Source organism: Taudactylus pleione, unplaced genomic scaffold, assembly GCF_031769625.1.
Source record: "Taudactylus pleione unplaced genomic scaffold, aTauple2 ptg000214l, whole genome shotgun sequence".
In the NCBI taxonomy this organism is placed as follows: Eukaryota; Metazoa; Chordata; class Amphibia; order Anura; family Myobatrachidae; genus Taudactylus; species Taudactylus pleione.
Window position 1 is genome coordinate 13,285,826 of NW_028284616.1, and position 16,327 is coordinate 13,302,152.

At 42.8% G+C, this 16,327-nt stretch overlaps 1 long non-coding RNA gene across 4 annotated transcripts in view; it reads left to right on the forward strand.

The window, feature by feature from the left end:
* The window catches only part of LOC148517612 (uncharacterized), a 31,055-nt gene extending 15,280 nt beyond the window's left edge, over positions 1 to 15,775 (forward strand). The window contains exons 2-3 of one of the 4 annotated variants that reach the window (XR_015879277.1): positions 1,420 to 1,503; positions 14,266 to 15,775. This is a non-coding gene — a long non-coding RNA (uncharacterized LOC148517612). Of the gene's footprint in view, positions 1 to 1,419; positions 1,504 to 2,932; positions 2,993 to 4,170; positions 4,245 to 11,450; positions 11,579 to 14,265 lie in introns of those variants that run through there. The other 3 variants (XR_015879278.1, XR_015879276.1, XR_015879275.1) reach the window with 3 other exon arrangements.
* The last annotated feature ends 552 nt before the right edge of the window (positions 15,776 to 16,327 follow it).

Below are 16,327 nucleotides of genomic sequence, written 5' to 3' on the forward strand. Positions count from 1 at the left end.
GTACAGACAAAGTTTATTCTTGAAATCTTAATCCTGATTTTCTTTGTAGTTGGCCTATGCTGTATTCAGATGGCTACTTTAAAAATGAAAACATACAAGAGGTGGAGATGAGATATAGCACAAGTAATTAATGTGCTTATCTAAGGGTGGAGCTGTCGAAGACTAATTTACATAATTCCATATTTACATATGCTTTATGCTGTATAATGAAGCAGTACATGAGATTTAACAGGGCATTGGTAATTCCATTTTGTTTCTCTGTCCAAACTCAGATTTAAATGGAAACTAGTGTGATGTCTTTAAGGCCACTCCCTAGGGAAACTGTTTATCTAACACAATGAAGAGATCATGCCCATATATGTGTCCTTGTGCTGGGGAAACTATTCAGACTAAATATGGGATGCAGCACTCCATGAGTATCACTCAAAAGGAATTCAGTTTCGAGTCTGATTGCTAAGGAGGAGTTAACAAAAATAAGCTTTGTCTATCTGATAATGTTAGTGGGTGTATGAAAGGGGCGTATAATCTGAATATTGTAATAATGTATAAGTACTGTGTGACAATGTCAATCATTGTTATTCCTGCATTATATTATAACCCTGGGAGAATATGTCCCAGTTAAAAGGGCTTGATCTAATTATTTAATTAATTAATAAAATGACAAATTCTTAAGTATACTGGATTGGAGAATATTACTTATTATGGAACAACACCTGTTAAAGGTAACTTAAACACTCCATAATAGAGGATCAGAATAATACCCTTACAAAATATATCTGGCCGGTGATAATGTTAAGCCTGAGGTATGATTTGTAGGATATTGTCCTGCATCCGCCTCGAGGGCTGGTATCACCTTGGCTAGATGTACTTCCTGTAACTCAAGAAATGTATGCAAATGTTTATGAATGAATTGTTTTATATACATTTTTAATTTTCAACTTTTAATAATTGTATAATATGATGGGACTGTCAGAACATCCTTAATTGCTCGGTATTTATAGTGTATTATTGAGGGAATCTATAAGAAAACAGCAACAGATATTGTCATTCTTGATTTTTCAGGAAAAACAAAAGGTACATGTTTACTTTTCGGCTAGATTATTATAATGACTAATAGATCTTTTATATAGTGGAAACTAGATCCATGAAGAAAAATTTGTAAATTGAGAGTCGCTACAGAAATAATAAATAGATTTAAGTACACAAAATGAAAGAGAGAAAAAGACTCAATGATATACTGTATATCTTATAGTATTTTAATCACTAATGGGGCTGTCCCTCCTTACCTACTGTAGGCAGGGTTGGACTGGCCCACAGGGGTACAAGGGAAATCCCGGGTGGGCCCCACTGCCTAAGGGACCACTCCCTCTTCAAGATGTCAGGTTCCAGACCTCAGATTATACATTGTTTCTCTTTTAGATGGTCAGTTATCTGGTGGAGCAGGACCACTGACAGACACGGGCTGTTTGCGGGCGGCAGTGGAGTGTGGAGACTCAAATGCAGGTATGTCGTGTTTTTGGGCCTTGTGTCTGCCTACGACTGTGATTCCAAACACAGTAAAATTGGATCCGGTGTCTCAGCTCCCGCGCCCATTCTGCTTGACCATAGGGTTACTCAAAAGTCCGATAATTAACTAATCTATGATCGATGATGCATCTATGTATGCCATCGCTTGGATTTGCAAAGCCGCTGGTGGGCGTCTCAGTACAAATCCAGGCGGATGTGACATTTGCATATTGTTTGGGATAGAATCACCCGACAAACTATATTGTGTCGTCATTCCTAGGATTCAATAGTGTGTATGCTCAAAATTGTGTGTTCTGGGATCAGTGCTCAAAGTGGGAATTTAGAGGTGGGGGGATTTAGAATTACAATTAATTCTCTGTTTTTCCCACTTTTTTAGTTTTCCTTTTTCTCTTTTTGTTTTTTTCAAAATACATATTTTTGTTAACCCCCCCACCTCATGCTTCATTTATATTTTAATTGTACCCACTGTACTTACCTAGTCCTGTCCAAAGCATTCAGCTCCTTCCCCCCGCCAGCTGAAGCAGTCTACTCACTGATGTCGACGTCAGTATATGCCCACTTTCACTTGAGGAGCCCCTGGCTCAACCAAGTCATTTCTCAATCCTCGGACTACAAGCAACAGCAACTGGTGTTCAATGCGGCTTGCGTTTTCCCACAAACCACAAGGTAACCTGACAGGCCAGAGAACACAGAGATGCGGACACTAGGGCCTGGGGGTCTGGGCATTCCTGGCAGTGTCTGACTCTGTCTCAATAAAACCATTGTTATCGAGTGCTTTGTGTGGCGCGAGCCAATGAGAAGTTGCCACTTGGCAGCTTCTCATTGGCTGGTGGTTCCCGGCACCAGCTTATAAAAGCCACCCCTTGTTTTGATTGACAGCCTGTCCTCCAGCCGGGAGTTACCTTTTAACTGAAGTGTAGCTGGGAAATGATGCTCCCAGCTCCATCCCAGCACTTGCCTGCCGCCTATCGAGATGTGTCCCCAGCGGGACACATCTCCACTCAGTGCCGCTGCTGTTCAAGTATGGGATCCCAGCGCTGGAACAGAAGCGACACTGATATATTCTCCACTGCGGCAAAAATTAAGTGGCGGCGGGAAGTGGCGGTATGTCAAACCACCGTATACCACCCCACTTCGAGCACTATCTGGGATCATATGGCTGTAAGTGATTTTGGAACGGATGTTGCATTGTTTGTTACAACGATCACTTCTGCCTAAGTTCTGACTCTCATCCAAATACTCAGCATGTCACATGTGAGAAGATAGATAGATATGGGATGGATAGATATGGGATGGATAGATAGATAGATAGATAGAGTTATATTTGATGGGATGTAGTTATGAGACCGGCGGCCATTCGGACCCCAATAATTAACTTCATGAATAGACCCCTTTATCTCAACAGAAGATGTTTCACAGATCAGATAAGATCAACAAAGCGAAGTGAATCAAAATAATTTATTGTAAGTAATCTCAGTATAATGTTTTGAAATGACTATTAATATCTTAATGATTTGACGAGATGTTTAGAGTAAAGGCGCAAGTCTGCGATTTGCAGATAATTGTGTTAAAAAAAATCTGCAATGTATGGGGTTTACAGATTGCAGATTCCAACCAAATGGTGAATCAGGTTGTCCAACATGTTGGATTCACAGACCAATTGGGGCTGTAGATTGCTAGTGTATGGTAACAATCAGCTACTTTGCAGACTGTTACTAGTGAAATGATGGGCCTTTCAAAATTGGCATATCTGCCTTTCCAGAAAATGATCTGTAAATCATATATAAAATATATAACGTATGGGCGCATATTAGTGAATTGGGGAATCTTTAAATTGGGGGGAAAAAAATCAGAATCTGTGAATCTTTGTGATTGCTGATGTATGGGCCCCTTAAATTTTCATAGTAATGTATAACTAATATATTAACTGGGGCCATGGAGCAAGGAAACTATTCATAGTACAGATCATCCTATTGAATCCTTTCAAATCCTTATGATGTTGTAACAAGAAATGTTTAGCAATGCTTGTCAGGGTTTTCATCTTCCTATTATCTTCTGGGGCATTTTTTATGTCATTCACATGTTCCAAAATAATTATTTTGAAAGCATGTGAGACAATAGATGACACCCTAAAGCTGGATACACATTGGCATATATATTGGTCGATCAATTGATCGGCAAATATATTGTGTGCCCGTCGGCCGGTGTGTACCAGCGATATGTCTGTGAACGTCGTCGTTCACAGACATATTGCATCGGCTGTGCAGCACAGAAGATGGCAGATATATCTGTCCATCGTGCTGTGTGTACGGGCGGTCAGCCGATCGCCCGTACACTTGCAGCAGAGGCCCCGGGGAGGGGGATGCAATGCAACCCCCGGCCAGATAACAGATGATGGCTGTTCAGTGTGTATGAACAACCATCATCTGTAGATATATCTTTTAGGTATGTACCCAGCTTAAGAGAGATACAGAAATTTGGAGCCTAGTGTTTTCTATACAAATATTTATTAAAAAACCCTACTTTTGGTGGCCACAGAGCTTAAACAAGAACTAAGTATAACATATACATTTTTGCAAAGATTCAAGACGCATAGCAGGAGATGGGATACGGTGTAACACCAGACTGCACTTGTTTTTACAGTGCTCATCAAAATCCATGCATTGGCTTGTGATGATCCCACTGTCCACACGGGGATTGCACAGCATAGTCTAAGGACAACCACAGGAGTCTTTATGCAATAGGTAAAAATTCTCCTAGGAAAACTTGCGGACAATACTTTGGTTCTTAAATTGTGTCCGGTGACCAGAGAACCTCTCCTGCCTATTATTCACTCCTAGCCCTAGCCCCCGCCCCAGGAATGCTTGGCTGGACATGAACTATGAACTGCAGAGACATTTATGCACCAACCCAGGAGGGAATCCAGACTGCTTCAGACACATTTATATTCTTGGATTCAAAATCCACCCAATACCTGCACAGGACTGTGTTCTTTGTTCCTGTTCCTTCGGATCCAGCCAGGATCGCAGGCAGAGCTACCCACAAGCCTGCCAGCTACGGACTTCACTGAAGAAAGCCCAGCAGAAGATACACAGCCAAGGCGTATGCTCCTTCCATAGCTGTCCCGGATGCGCGGTTGGAGTGCTGGTTGAAGCCGACTGTCTAGGGGTAGAGGGTTTCTGTGAGGTATCTTACAGTAGTTCTAGTTTTAACTGTAATTGATATAAATGTTACCTGTATTTAGATTGTAGCTTGAGGATTATATGTATAACTAGTGTGTGATAAAGGTTCTTTTGTACCCTTGCTTTTGCGTTCTTACTTTGTGAGTCCTGAACCAATAAGGTAATGGGGTATCGTGCGAGAGCTACTCTATAACCGCAGCCTTTCTCAAGGCGGTGAGGGCCAATAGGCCAAAATAACATATACATAAACCCTGTAGCCTCACAAGGCTAATGACCCGTGCCACTATTTTCATATCATTGAGCGGGTTTTGTTGTTAGTGTAGGGGAGTAGGTTTTTGAGAATAAACTATATGGCCAATTCCCATATTTGTTATGGAGAGGAGCATCAATATTGATAGACATAGGTGAGAGAGTATGCTAACAATCAGCCAACGTCAGACACATGGTAATTACTGAGTAGGCAACCTGTTTTCACCTGTAAGAGACTTACAAACATTGTGTAATAACATTATAAACTCTTTATAAGATTAGAATTTAAAGAATCCACCTCCTCCCTGCACCCGAAAGAAGCATAGGAGGAGGAGGAGGCAGAGGACTCAGGAGGAGCACGGGACGGCTACCAGGACACTTAGGTGAGTGAGGGCCAGGGCTGGGCGACTGCGGGGCGGTGGCGAAGCGTCGTGTGCGGGATGCGGTAAGAATCCCATAGGCTTCTATAGGGTAACAATAGGATTTTCTGGCATTACCCTCCGCACCGATAATAGGGTGCCCGGGGCTTAGTACATATGGAAATGCTGTAAAACCCCCGAAAATGGGGTTTTACCGCATTTTTCCATTTGTACATCCCGCCCAGGATTAGAACCCTTCCTACCCTTTCTTTTCACGTCTGCATGTATTTGAACCAGTGCTGCTGAGCACTGTGCCCCCTTACAAATTAGATAATACCAATACAGGCTACAGTACAGTTGGATACACACTTGTCCAATCTTCAGGAGATCAAAGTCCAGATTGGACTGTTTTTACAATCCTAGGGCAGACCTGGTAGCGGATTTTGCAACCAATCTATGAATACACAATTTTTCAGCAGACCACCAATCTGCTGAAACAATCTGCTGAAAGGATTGTGTCACAGTACACCCCCTAGCAACATCTCCCCATGCACCCATGGTAGTTATGTCATTGCTTTGTATTTTTTAAAGTTTATATCATTAGTTGTTTTAAAAAAAAAAAAAGTGTGTACCACTCCCCTCCCCAAACAATAACCAGCCACGGACCGCTGAGCCTGGTCCGGTATTTGAAAATAGGGGAAAAAACTTACATGTATTAAAACCAGCATCAGACTGAAACAGTCAGGACATTAATTCCATAGCAGGGGAAAACACAGCCTGGGTCCCCCTGCCATTACTTGACCAGCCCCAAACTGGTCATCCAAGGACTGGAATTGCTCAGAAAGCGGGTACCCCACAAATAAAATGCCCAGGACTGTTCCCCACACCCCTGGTGGCAGTGGGTGTGGGCTTAATAGTATTTAATATTGTTCTTTACAGGCAGACTACAGGTACCAGCAAGCTTGCCCCGTCATGATGGCACTTGGACTGCGGGTCACCATTTTTGCAGACTTTTAAGTGGAGCATCCCATTTTTTTCTAAACTTGATTGTGATACGCACCGCTATAGATCTATGGGCCTGATTCCGAGTTGGGAATAGAGAGAGATATCTCTCTCAACTGATCAACTTGGTGAAACCATGCTGCATTGCAGGTGGGGCAGATTTAAAATGTGCAAAGAGATTTAGATTTGGGAGGGAGGTGTCCAAACTGACATCTACATTGTACAGTAATAATAAAGCTGTGCAGTATTTGTGGGCTACATGTAAAAGCAGCCAGTATTTACCCTACATGCAAAATGGGGTGTGCACCGGCCACTTTTCATGTTTTGTGTTTTAGTTTTGGATCTGGATCTTTCTACGTGTTTTGGATCTGGATTGGTTTTGCCAAAACCACCCTTCCGTGTTTTGGGTTCTGGGTTTTGTGTTTTGGATCTGTATTTTTTTGAAAAAAAGCGTAAAAACAGCTAAAGTCACAGAATTTGTGGGTTTTTCTGCTCCTATGCTATTATTAACCTCAATAACCTTAATTTCCAGTCTATTCTGAACAGCTCACAATAGTGTTTTTATGTCCAAAAGGTTACACAGAGGTAGCTGGATGACTATGCTAAGCGACACGAGTGGGCGACACAAACATGTGGCCCATCTAGGAGTGACACTGCAGTGGCAGACAGGACGGCAGTTTGAAAAACTAGGTCCCAAACTGTACATAATGCAAAGAAAAAAAAGAGGTGCAAGATGGAATTGTCCTTGGGCCCTCCCACCCACACTTATGTTGTATAAACAGGACATGCACACTTTAGCAAACAAATCATTTCAGCGCCAGGGTCTGCCACACGACTGTGGCTGAAATGATTGGTTCGTTTGGGCCACCACAAAACAAGCTGGCAATTAATCTGTCCCTGCACAAACTGGCTCTACGGAGGCAAGATGTCATCCTCATCCACCGATTCCTCACCCTCTTCAGTGTTGTGTACATCCTCATCCTCACAGAGTATTAATTCGTCCCCGCTGGAATCCACCACCACAGGTCCCTCTGTATGTTCTGGAGGCTGGTCTCCCTGGAAGAGTTGATAATTAATTTTTATGAACATCATCTTCTCCACATTTTGTGGAAGCAACCTCCTACGCCTTTCGCTGACTAGGTTCCCGGTTGCACTAAACACTCTTTCGGAGTACACACAGGAGAGGGGGCAACTCAGGTAAAATAGAGCCAGTTTGTAGAGGGGCCTCCAAATTGCCTCTTTTTCCTGCCAGTACAGGTACGGACTGTCTGACATGCCTACTTGGATGCTGTCACCGATGTAATCCTCCACCATTCTGTCAATGGTGACAGTATCATATGCAGTGACAGTAGACATGTCAGAAATTGTTGCCAGGTCCTTCAGTCTGGACCAGATATCCTGCCTGCCCTGTATCACCGCCAGCGGGTTGCTTAGGATAGCTAAGTTGTTTCCTGGCAGCCCCAGTTGCGGGAGAAAATGAAGAAGGAGTTGTTGATGTGTCATGTTCCGCTTCAGCTGACAGTGTTTTCACCAGCAGGTCTTTGCACCTCTGCAGGCTTGTGTCGGCCGGAAAGAGAGACACCACATAGGCTTTAAACCTAGGATCGAGCACGGTGGCCAAAATGTAGTGGTCTGATTTCAACAGATTGACCACCCTGGAATCCTGGCAAAGCGAATGAAGGGCTTCATCCACAAGTCCCACATGCCGAGCAGAATCGCTCCGTCTTGGCCCCTCCTTCACTTTCTCCAGCTGCTTCTGCAAAAGCCTGATGAGGGGAATGACCTGACTCAAGCTGGCAATGTCTGAACTGACTTCACGTGTGGCAAGTTCGAAGAGCTGGAGAACCTTGCACAACACGGAAATCATTCTCCACTGCGCTTGAGTCAGGTGCATACCCCCTCCTTTGCCTAAGTCATAGGTGGATGTATAGGCTTGAATGGCCTTTTGCTGCTCCCCTATCCTCTGAAGAATATAGAGGGTTGAGTTCCACCGCGTCACAACCTCTTGCTTCAGGTGATGGCGGGGCAGGTTCAAGAGTGTGTGCTGGCACTCCAGTCTTCGGCACGCAGTCGCTGAATGGCGAAAGTGGGCCGAAATTTTTCGGGCCACCCAAAGCGTCTCCTGCACGCCCCTGTCGCTTTTCAGAAAATTCTGCACCACCAAGTTTATTGTGTGAGCAAAACATGGGACGTGCTGGAATTTGCCCAGATGTAATGCCCGCACAATATTGGTGGCGTTGTCATATATCACAAATCCCCCAGGAGAGTCTAAGTGGGGTAAGCCACTGGGCGATGATTTCCCTCAGTTTCTCTTAGAGGTTGTCGGCGGTGTGTCTCTTACTGAAACCGGTGATACACAGCGTAGCCTGCCTTGGAACGAGCTGGAGTTTCTGAGATGCTGCTACTGGTGACGCTGCTGTTGTTGCTGCGTAAGGTGATACATCTACCCAGTGGGCTGTCACAGTCATATAGTCCTTAGTCTGCCCTGTTCCACTTGTCCACATGTCCGTGGTTAAGTGGACATTGGGTACAACGGCATTTTTCAGGACACTGAGGACACTTTTTCTGACGTTTCTGTACAGTCTCGGTATCGCCTGCCTAGTGAAGTGGAATCTAGACGGAATTTGGAACCGGGGACTCACTACCTCCATCTATTGTCTAAATCCCACTGCACTAATGGCGGATACCGGACGCACGTCTAACACCAACATAGCAGTCAAGGCCTCAGTTATACGTTTTGCTTCAGGATGACTGCTGTCGTACTTCATCCTCCTCGCTAAGGACTGTTGGAGGGTCAATTGTTTAGTAAAAGTAGTGGTGTTCCTATTTCCTCTCTGGGATGATAGACGACTCCCAGCAGCAACAGCAGCAGCGGCAGCAGTAGGTGTAGCAATGCAGGATCCTCCGGAGGAATCCCGGATAGGAGAGTCAGTCATGCCAGTGACATGGCCTGCAGGACTACTTCCGATCCTGACTAAGGGGGAAATTGACAAGGAGGGAGTTGACGGTGTGGTTTGCAGGTGCATGGATACAACAGGACAACGGGATTTAGGTGTCCCTGGACTGCTTAAGGTTTTAGCCAAAGTTTCTGAACTTGACAGTAACTTTTTATGAACATGCTGCAGGTGCCGTATAAGGGAAGATGTTCCTAGGTGGTTAACGTCCCTACCCCTACTTATTTCACCTTTACATATGGCAAGACCGTTGTTATCCGGATTTGGATACAAATATTGCCAGACCAAAGAGGTGGAATGTTTGCTCTTCTGCCCAGGCGTGACCGTGATGGGCTTTTTCATCCCACGGACAACTGTCTCCCCCGGAGCCTGATTTAATCAAACCACATCACCATCAGAATCCTCCTCGCCAACTTCCTTCTCAGCGCCAGCTACACCAGTATCCTCATCCTGTTGTACTTCAACAGTGACATCTTCAATTTGCATATCAGCAAGTGGACTGTGGGTGCTCCTTTCAGCACTTGCAGGGGGCGTGCAAATGGTGGAAAGAGCCACCTATTCCCGTCCTGTGCTGGGAAGGTCAGGCATCGCAACCACCACCACACTTGGACTCTCCTTGGGGATTTGTGATATCTTCTTAGAACGCACAGTTCTTCGCTGTGCTTTTGCCAGCTTAACTCATTTGTTTTTATTTTTAGCGGGAGGAGGGCTTCCATCGTCATGTGAAGCTGAAACACTAGTCATGAACATAGGGAAAGACCTTAGCCGTTCCTTGCCACTCCATGTCGTAAATGGCATATTGGCAAGTTTACGTTTCTCCTCAGATGATTTAAATGTTTTTTTCAAGGTCATTTTCCTGAACTTTGTCATTTGGGATTGTGTGTGCCCTCTACTATGACATTGGGCATCGGCCTTGGCAGACGACGTTGATGGCATGTTATCGTCTATGTCATGACTAGTGGCAGCAGCTTCAGCACTAGGAGGAAGTGGTTCTTGATCTTTCCCTATTTTATTTTTATCGGAGAAAGTTTGGTCCTCCATTTATGTTATATTGATATATACGTGCGGCTAAGGCGCAAACACAGAAAATTATTTTTTTATTTTTGTTGGAGACTAGTGCACTTTGTGGGTTACACCACCCTTTAAGAAATGAGCCAGCCAGCTCTTTACTTATGGGACACAGGCACACGCTTGGCGCTGCTGCTTTGAGGATGGAGGTGCAGCTACAGCCCACACAATTCACAAAGACAGAAAAAAAATATATTTTTATTTTTTGTGGAGCGCACTTTGAGGGTTACACCACCCTTTAACGGACAAGCCAGCCGGCCCTTTACTTATGACACAGGTGCACGCTTGGCGCTGCTCCTTTGTTGATGCATGTGCAGCTACTGCGCACACAATTCACTCTGGGGGAGCACCCCTGATGGACAGAGCACCCCCTGGACAACACTACAGTACCCCTTTAGGACTGGGACACTGCACAGGACTTTGGAGTGGACACAGCCCCTATGGACAACTGACTGCACAACACAGTACAGCCAGCCCCTATGGAATTTGGAGGAGTGGACACAGCCCCTATGGACAACAGCAGCACAGCACAACACAGCCAGCCCCTATGGACTATGGAGGAGTGGACACAGCCCCTATGGACAACAGCAGCACAACATAGCCAGCCCCTAAGGACTTTGGAGGAGTGGACACAGCCCCTATGGACAACAGCAGCACAGCACAACACTACACAGCCCAGCCAGCCCTAACTCCCACCCTCCCTCTTCACTGTCCACAGCCGAGTGAGAAAATGGCACCGACGCGGGTACCTTATATAGAATCCAAAACCCGCGAGACCCGGAAGGCGGGATGATGACGTTTTGCCTCGATTTCAGATCCGAGTCAGGCGGGAAAAGTCGAGCCTGACTCGGATCGGGGGGGCTCGGGGGGGGTTCGGATTTCAGAAATCCAAACCCGCTCACCCCTTGCATTGCAATATGGTTTGTCCAAGTACAAAGCTGAATCAGGCCCTTTGTCTGGTAGGCAGCCAATTTATTACTGGATGGCACGTTTTTATTGTATTGTTTGTGAGTGTTATAGTAAAAGTTGTTTTATGCTTTGGCAAAACCATATTACGCTATATGTGTTTTTTCTTCCCTACACATACTAATTATGAAAAACATCATCAGTTCCTGAAAGTGTTGGAAAAGCACCTATTACGTACAAAGTTACAAGTACACATCTCAACATGAATAATAAAGCAGAATTGGAACACCATTAAAGAAAAGGAGTTTCTACTGCAAAGAACGTTGACACAAGTGTTATTTTACTTACAGTATGTTATTTTTTTGCTTTGATTATTAGATTTGTTTTATGACTAACGTTGTCCTGATACATTTTAATTTTTGATTGATTTTCCTATGGACTTTTTATCCGTGTTTGGACCCTTGTGTCTTATATTTGTTTTTACTAAATATTTTGGATCTTATGGTCACTGCCAAACTTTGGGCCTGATTCAGAGATGGACACTAATGCGATCGCAGCTGCGTTTTCATATGCAATGCAGCTGCGAAAATATGCTAATGTCTGCAAAGATCACCTGAGAATTAATACGTCCACTGCTGCATTCTTACCTGCATGAGACGAAGCATACCTGTGTAAATATTGGTAACATCTACTCACATCGGTGGCCATCTTGCCCTTGCAGCAGATCTGACATGCAGCAGAGTCAGGATCTCTCCTCTCACGCAGAGAGCTCTCATGCTGCATATGCAATCGCAGTGGCCAATTTATGCACAATCATATAACGTTTAAACGGACAGGCACACCTGCGTTTTTCTGCCACACCCCCGTTACCACCCCAAAATGCTGACAACCTGTCAATCACTGTGCAATTTATTCCGAAGTGCATCCCTAATCACAATGTGAACGTAGCACACGTGCAGTGCAGCTTATATGTATACACAATTGTAAACAATCGCTTGATTTGCGTACATTATCGCCATTGCAGAACAGAAAGAAGCCGCCTGGTCGGCCCATTGTTGCCGGTACAAATTCCTGTTTATCTAATCTTTCTCACTTTATTGATTTTTTATTACAGCCCCTAGTATAAGCGACCCCTTCCTTTTTACGTGATACCATCTTGATTATCAATAGGTTGTCGGATATGAAGTGGGATTCTGATTTTTTATTGGTAACAGCGGATGTAAAATCACTGTATACGGTGATACACCATGATTTGGGGTTGAAGGCTATTAAAATCTTTTTGGATCGCACTGATATGATGGAGGATAAAAAGAAGAGCTTTGTTTTGGAGGGGATATCTCTAATTTTGCGGAACAATTTCTTCTGGTTTGGTGAGGATTTTTATTTGCAGTTGACTGGGACGGCAATGGGCACCAGACTGGCACTGAGCTATGCCAATTTGTTCATGGCACATTGGGAGGAAACTCATGTGTGGAGCGGCCATGGGTTCAGTGCCAGTCTGGTGTCCTGGAGCCGATATATTGACGATATACTTTTTGTATGGAGAGGAGATCGTCACTCCTTGGAAGATTTTTGCATACATTTAAATAATAACCAGGCTAATATAGAGTTGACGTTTGATATAAGTGATTCTCAGGTCAATTATTTGGACCTAAGTGTTTATATAGAGGGAGGTGAGATTAAAACAAAGAATTTTGTCAAACCCGATTGCAATTCCTTCATAAATAATTTAAGTAATCACCAAAGAAAATGGCTGCGTAGTATACCTATTAGCCAGTTTCAACGAATAAGAAGGAATTGTACTGATATAGAAAAGTATAAAGAACAAGCTGCAGTACTTGAGGGTCAGTTTTTGACTAAGGGATACAGTGAAGTTGAGGTTAAAGATGCTATGAAGAATGGTTTAGAATTAGATAGATCAGTGGCCCTTAAGAATGTATGTAGGGAGAAGGTTAATAAAATGGATGGTAATATTCCATTTATTACTAGATTTACTAGTCAACACAAACAGGTGGAATGCATTATAAGAAAGCATTGGGGTATCCTGAGGAAAGATCCTTTATTAAAAACACATGTCTCAAAAGTTCCGAGATTCGTCTATTGGAAAGCGAAGAACATTAAAGACAAAGTGGTACGCAGTGTGGTTACTATCCCCAAGATTCCAGGAATAGTTGAGTCTCAAGGTTTTTACAGATGCGGCACATGCATAATGTGTCGCACCTGTGGAAGTAAAGAAAGCAGGATAATGGAATATAGGTCTTGTCAAACCAATAAGACGTATAAGATCAAGGATTTTGTTTCCTGTCATACCAAATATTGCGTGTACCTTTTAGAATGTTCGTGCAAGGCTCAATACGTGGGGAGAACAACTCGTATGCTGAAAACAAGACTAGCAGAGCATGTGTGTAATGTAAAAAAAGGGTTGGAAACACACAATGTATCACTACACTTTAAACACACCACCAATGTAATATTAAAAACTTGGTGAGTTTCTGTGGAATTGGTAGCATCACTTCAAACTGGAGAAGGGATGATAGGGATGAGAAACTGGCAATTACAGAAATGAGAACCATATACGAATTGAGAACTCTGGTTCCTAGGGGACTCAATGCAGATTTTGAGACTGAATGGTTCATATGAAGTATGCATTGTAGATAGTGTTCGATATCATCCACTTTAGCTTTGATTCCTGCTGAACGTCTCTCCGAATATATCTTGTTAACGTGGTATGTGTGACCATTTCTTTTTGGAAATGTGTCCCATAATCTTATATGGTTATATGTATGGTATTTTACTATAATACTAATACTTTTTTAATTATATTTCTTATGGGTATTGGGTTAATATCTACGTATGTCCCAGACTCCCTGATAGTTAAATGTGTTATTTACCATATGTTGTAATTCTAAATTTTATTTTGTTTTGAATTTCATGTGGACGGAACCGATTCATAACAATGGTGCTTGCGTTTCACCACTATTCCTGTTGATTTCCGTATTGCGGGTCACCCACCGAAAGCGTCCGAAAGTAACACATCCAGTAGACGGAGATCGAGGAAATGAATGTGAAGTTTAGAAGTGTCAGCGGTTCCCTTGACCACCAGTTTGGCGCTTCTTTCCACCAATAGCGAGATGGATAACTACCGTGATTCCGGGATGATACCTGTAATTGGACAATCGGATGGATGGGATGGCCAAGGCAAAATTATGGACTGGATTGGGATTATGGACTTAAAGTTTGGTTTCTTCCAAATAGTCATTGGGAGATCCGATCCTGTATACTCTCCGCACATTTTCTTTTACCAATTTATGTGGATTTATGCTTTTTAATATATATGTAGGATTTCTGTGTAGAATTTGTATTGGGGTATTTAGTATGGATGTACTGTATATGTAGATATACTTTTTAGAATTTTTTTTCGTTTTGACCACCTTTTGTTAGGTGGTATTTGCTGATTGGATAATGGTCACATGTGATTTTAGGGTATATATACCCACTATGGATTGTTCACCTCCACATCCTGAGGAAGGAAAACATATTCCAAAACGCGTTGATGAGCGGGAGGATCCCACAGGTTTTGAATCAACTCATCTCTAATATTGGCTGCAATTTTTTATTCTAAGAACGGTTCCATTTCCCATTCTTATACCCGGGATATGAGTGGTGAGAGGAATGTGTTCTCAGCCTTAGTGGAGTAGAGGAGAACCAGCCATATTATATGTGGGAGATTGATTGGAGTGTTTTATTTTTTGTATATACTTTTTTATAATTAAAATATATTTGTTGTGGAGTTATAAGGATTCCATTTCGATTTTATTACTACCTAATTTTTGGTTTCATTTGGGATGAGCTAAGAACGATTAATGAAAAGCCCATCGAGACGCATGTAGCGGCGTACCATTTGGTGAGTCCATCTCCATTGGGAGTACCTAGTTATAGTTATGCACATATAGAGAAGATCAAAGATACCTTTTGATGTACGCATTTTATTTGTTTGCAGTGAGTCTGGAAACACAAGGATACAACTGAGATTTAAAAAAAAAAGAACTGTGTGTATTGATGATCCATCATTTTCCCTTGATTTGTTGAAACATATAGGAAATTCGTCAAAGAGGAAATCAAGGCATTTATTCGATTCTAACAGCGCTTGTGAACCACTCTACTTTGTATCTATTATCGCCATTGCATTTATCTCTTAATCAGGCCCTTTTTTGGAAAGCAAAGACGGGAGATCCACATATGAGCCTGGAAGTTACACAAAGAAACCTTGATAGGAGTCATACTCATCCTAACACTGTGAGTGATTGGTACACATCTATCCCCAGTCAACCTGTTAAACAAACCTTTATGTGTATTCCCTATTGCCAAAAGATACCTTTATGTGTTTGAAGTTTCTATGCTAAAGAGTGAGTGGGGTACACTTTCTGAATAGAAGGATTCTATGTATTAGCATAAAGAAACCTTGATATATGTCCTCTCACACACTTAGTGTGAGTGGTGTACGCTTCATTTTAAAATCAAAAGGTGTCATTACAACACTTGCTATCTTCTTATGAATGGAATGTATTAGTTCTTCTTTTTCAGTTTGTTTCCTCATTATGTCTGCATGCTGCTGAGCAAAAGAAAGACATGAACAGGAAAAGAAATAAAAGATTCCTATGAAAAATTGTCTCTGGCATTAATACATATGAGACTTCTGCCTGGCAATAATAAGGAACGTATTGTATAGTGTCTTAATATTTGTTTATACCTATCACCAATCTTTATTAAAAGCACCCTGAGATATAGATGATTTTATATTTTTGAATTGTTGACTTTGTTACTTAATTAGTTATGATCAGCTAGAAAAACACTATTCAATGGAAATTGGTACCAAGCCATAGCAAAGTCAAAGGGCAATATTAGCTCCCCAAATCGCATTGCAAGATGCAAATAAAATCAAGGTGCAATATTGGCACCCAAAATGGCATTGCAGGATGTGATCATAGTCGGGTGTATGATAGAGCACACGCAGGGACAGGGGCTCAGAAAAGAGCCTACACCTGCAATGTGCTTAGAGCGAACAAACCAAGAGACCGCA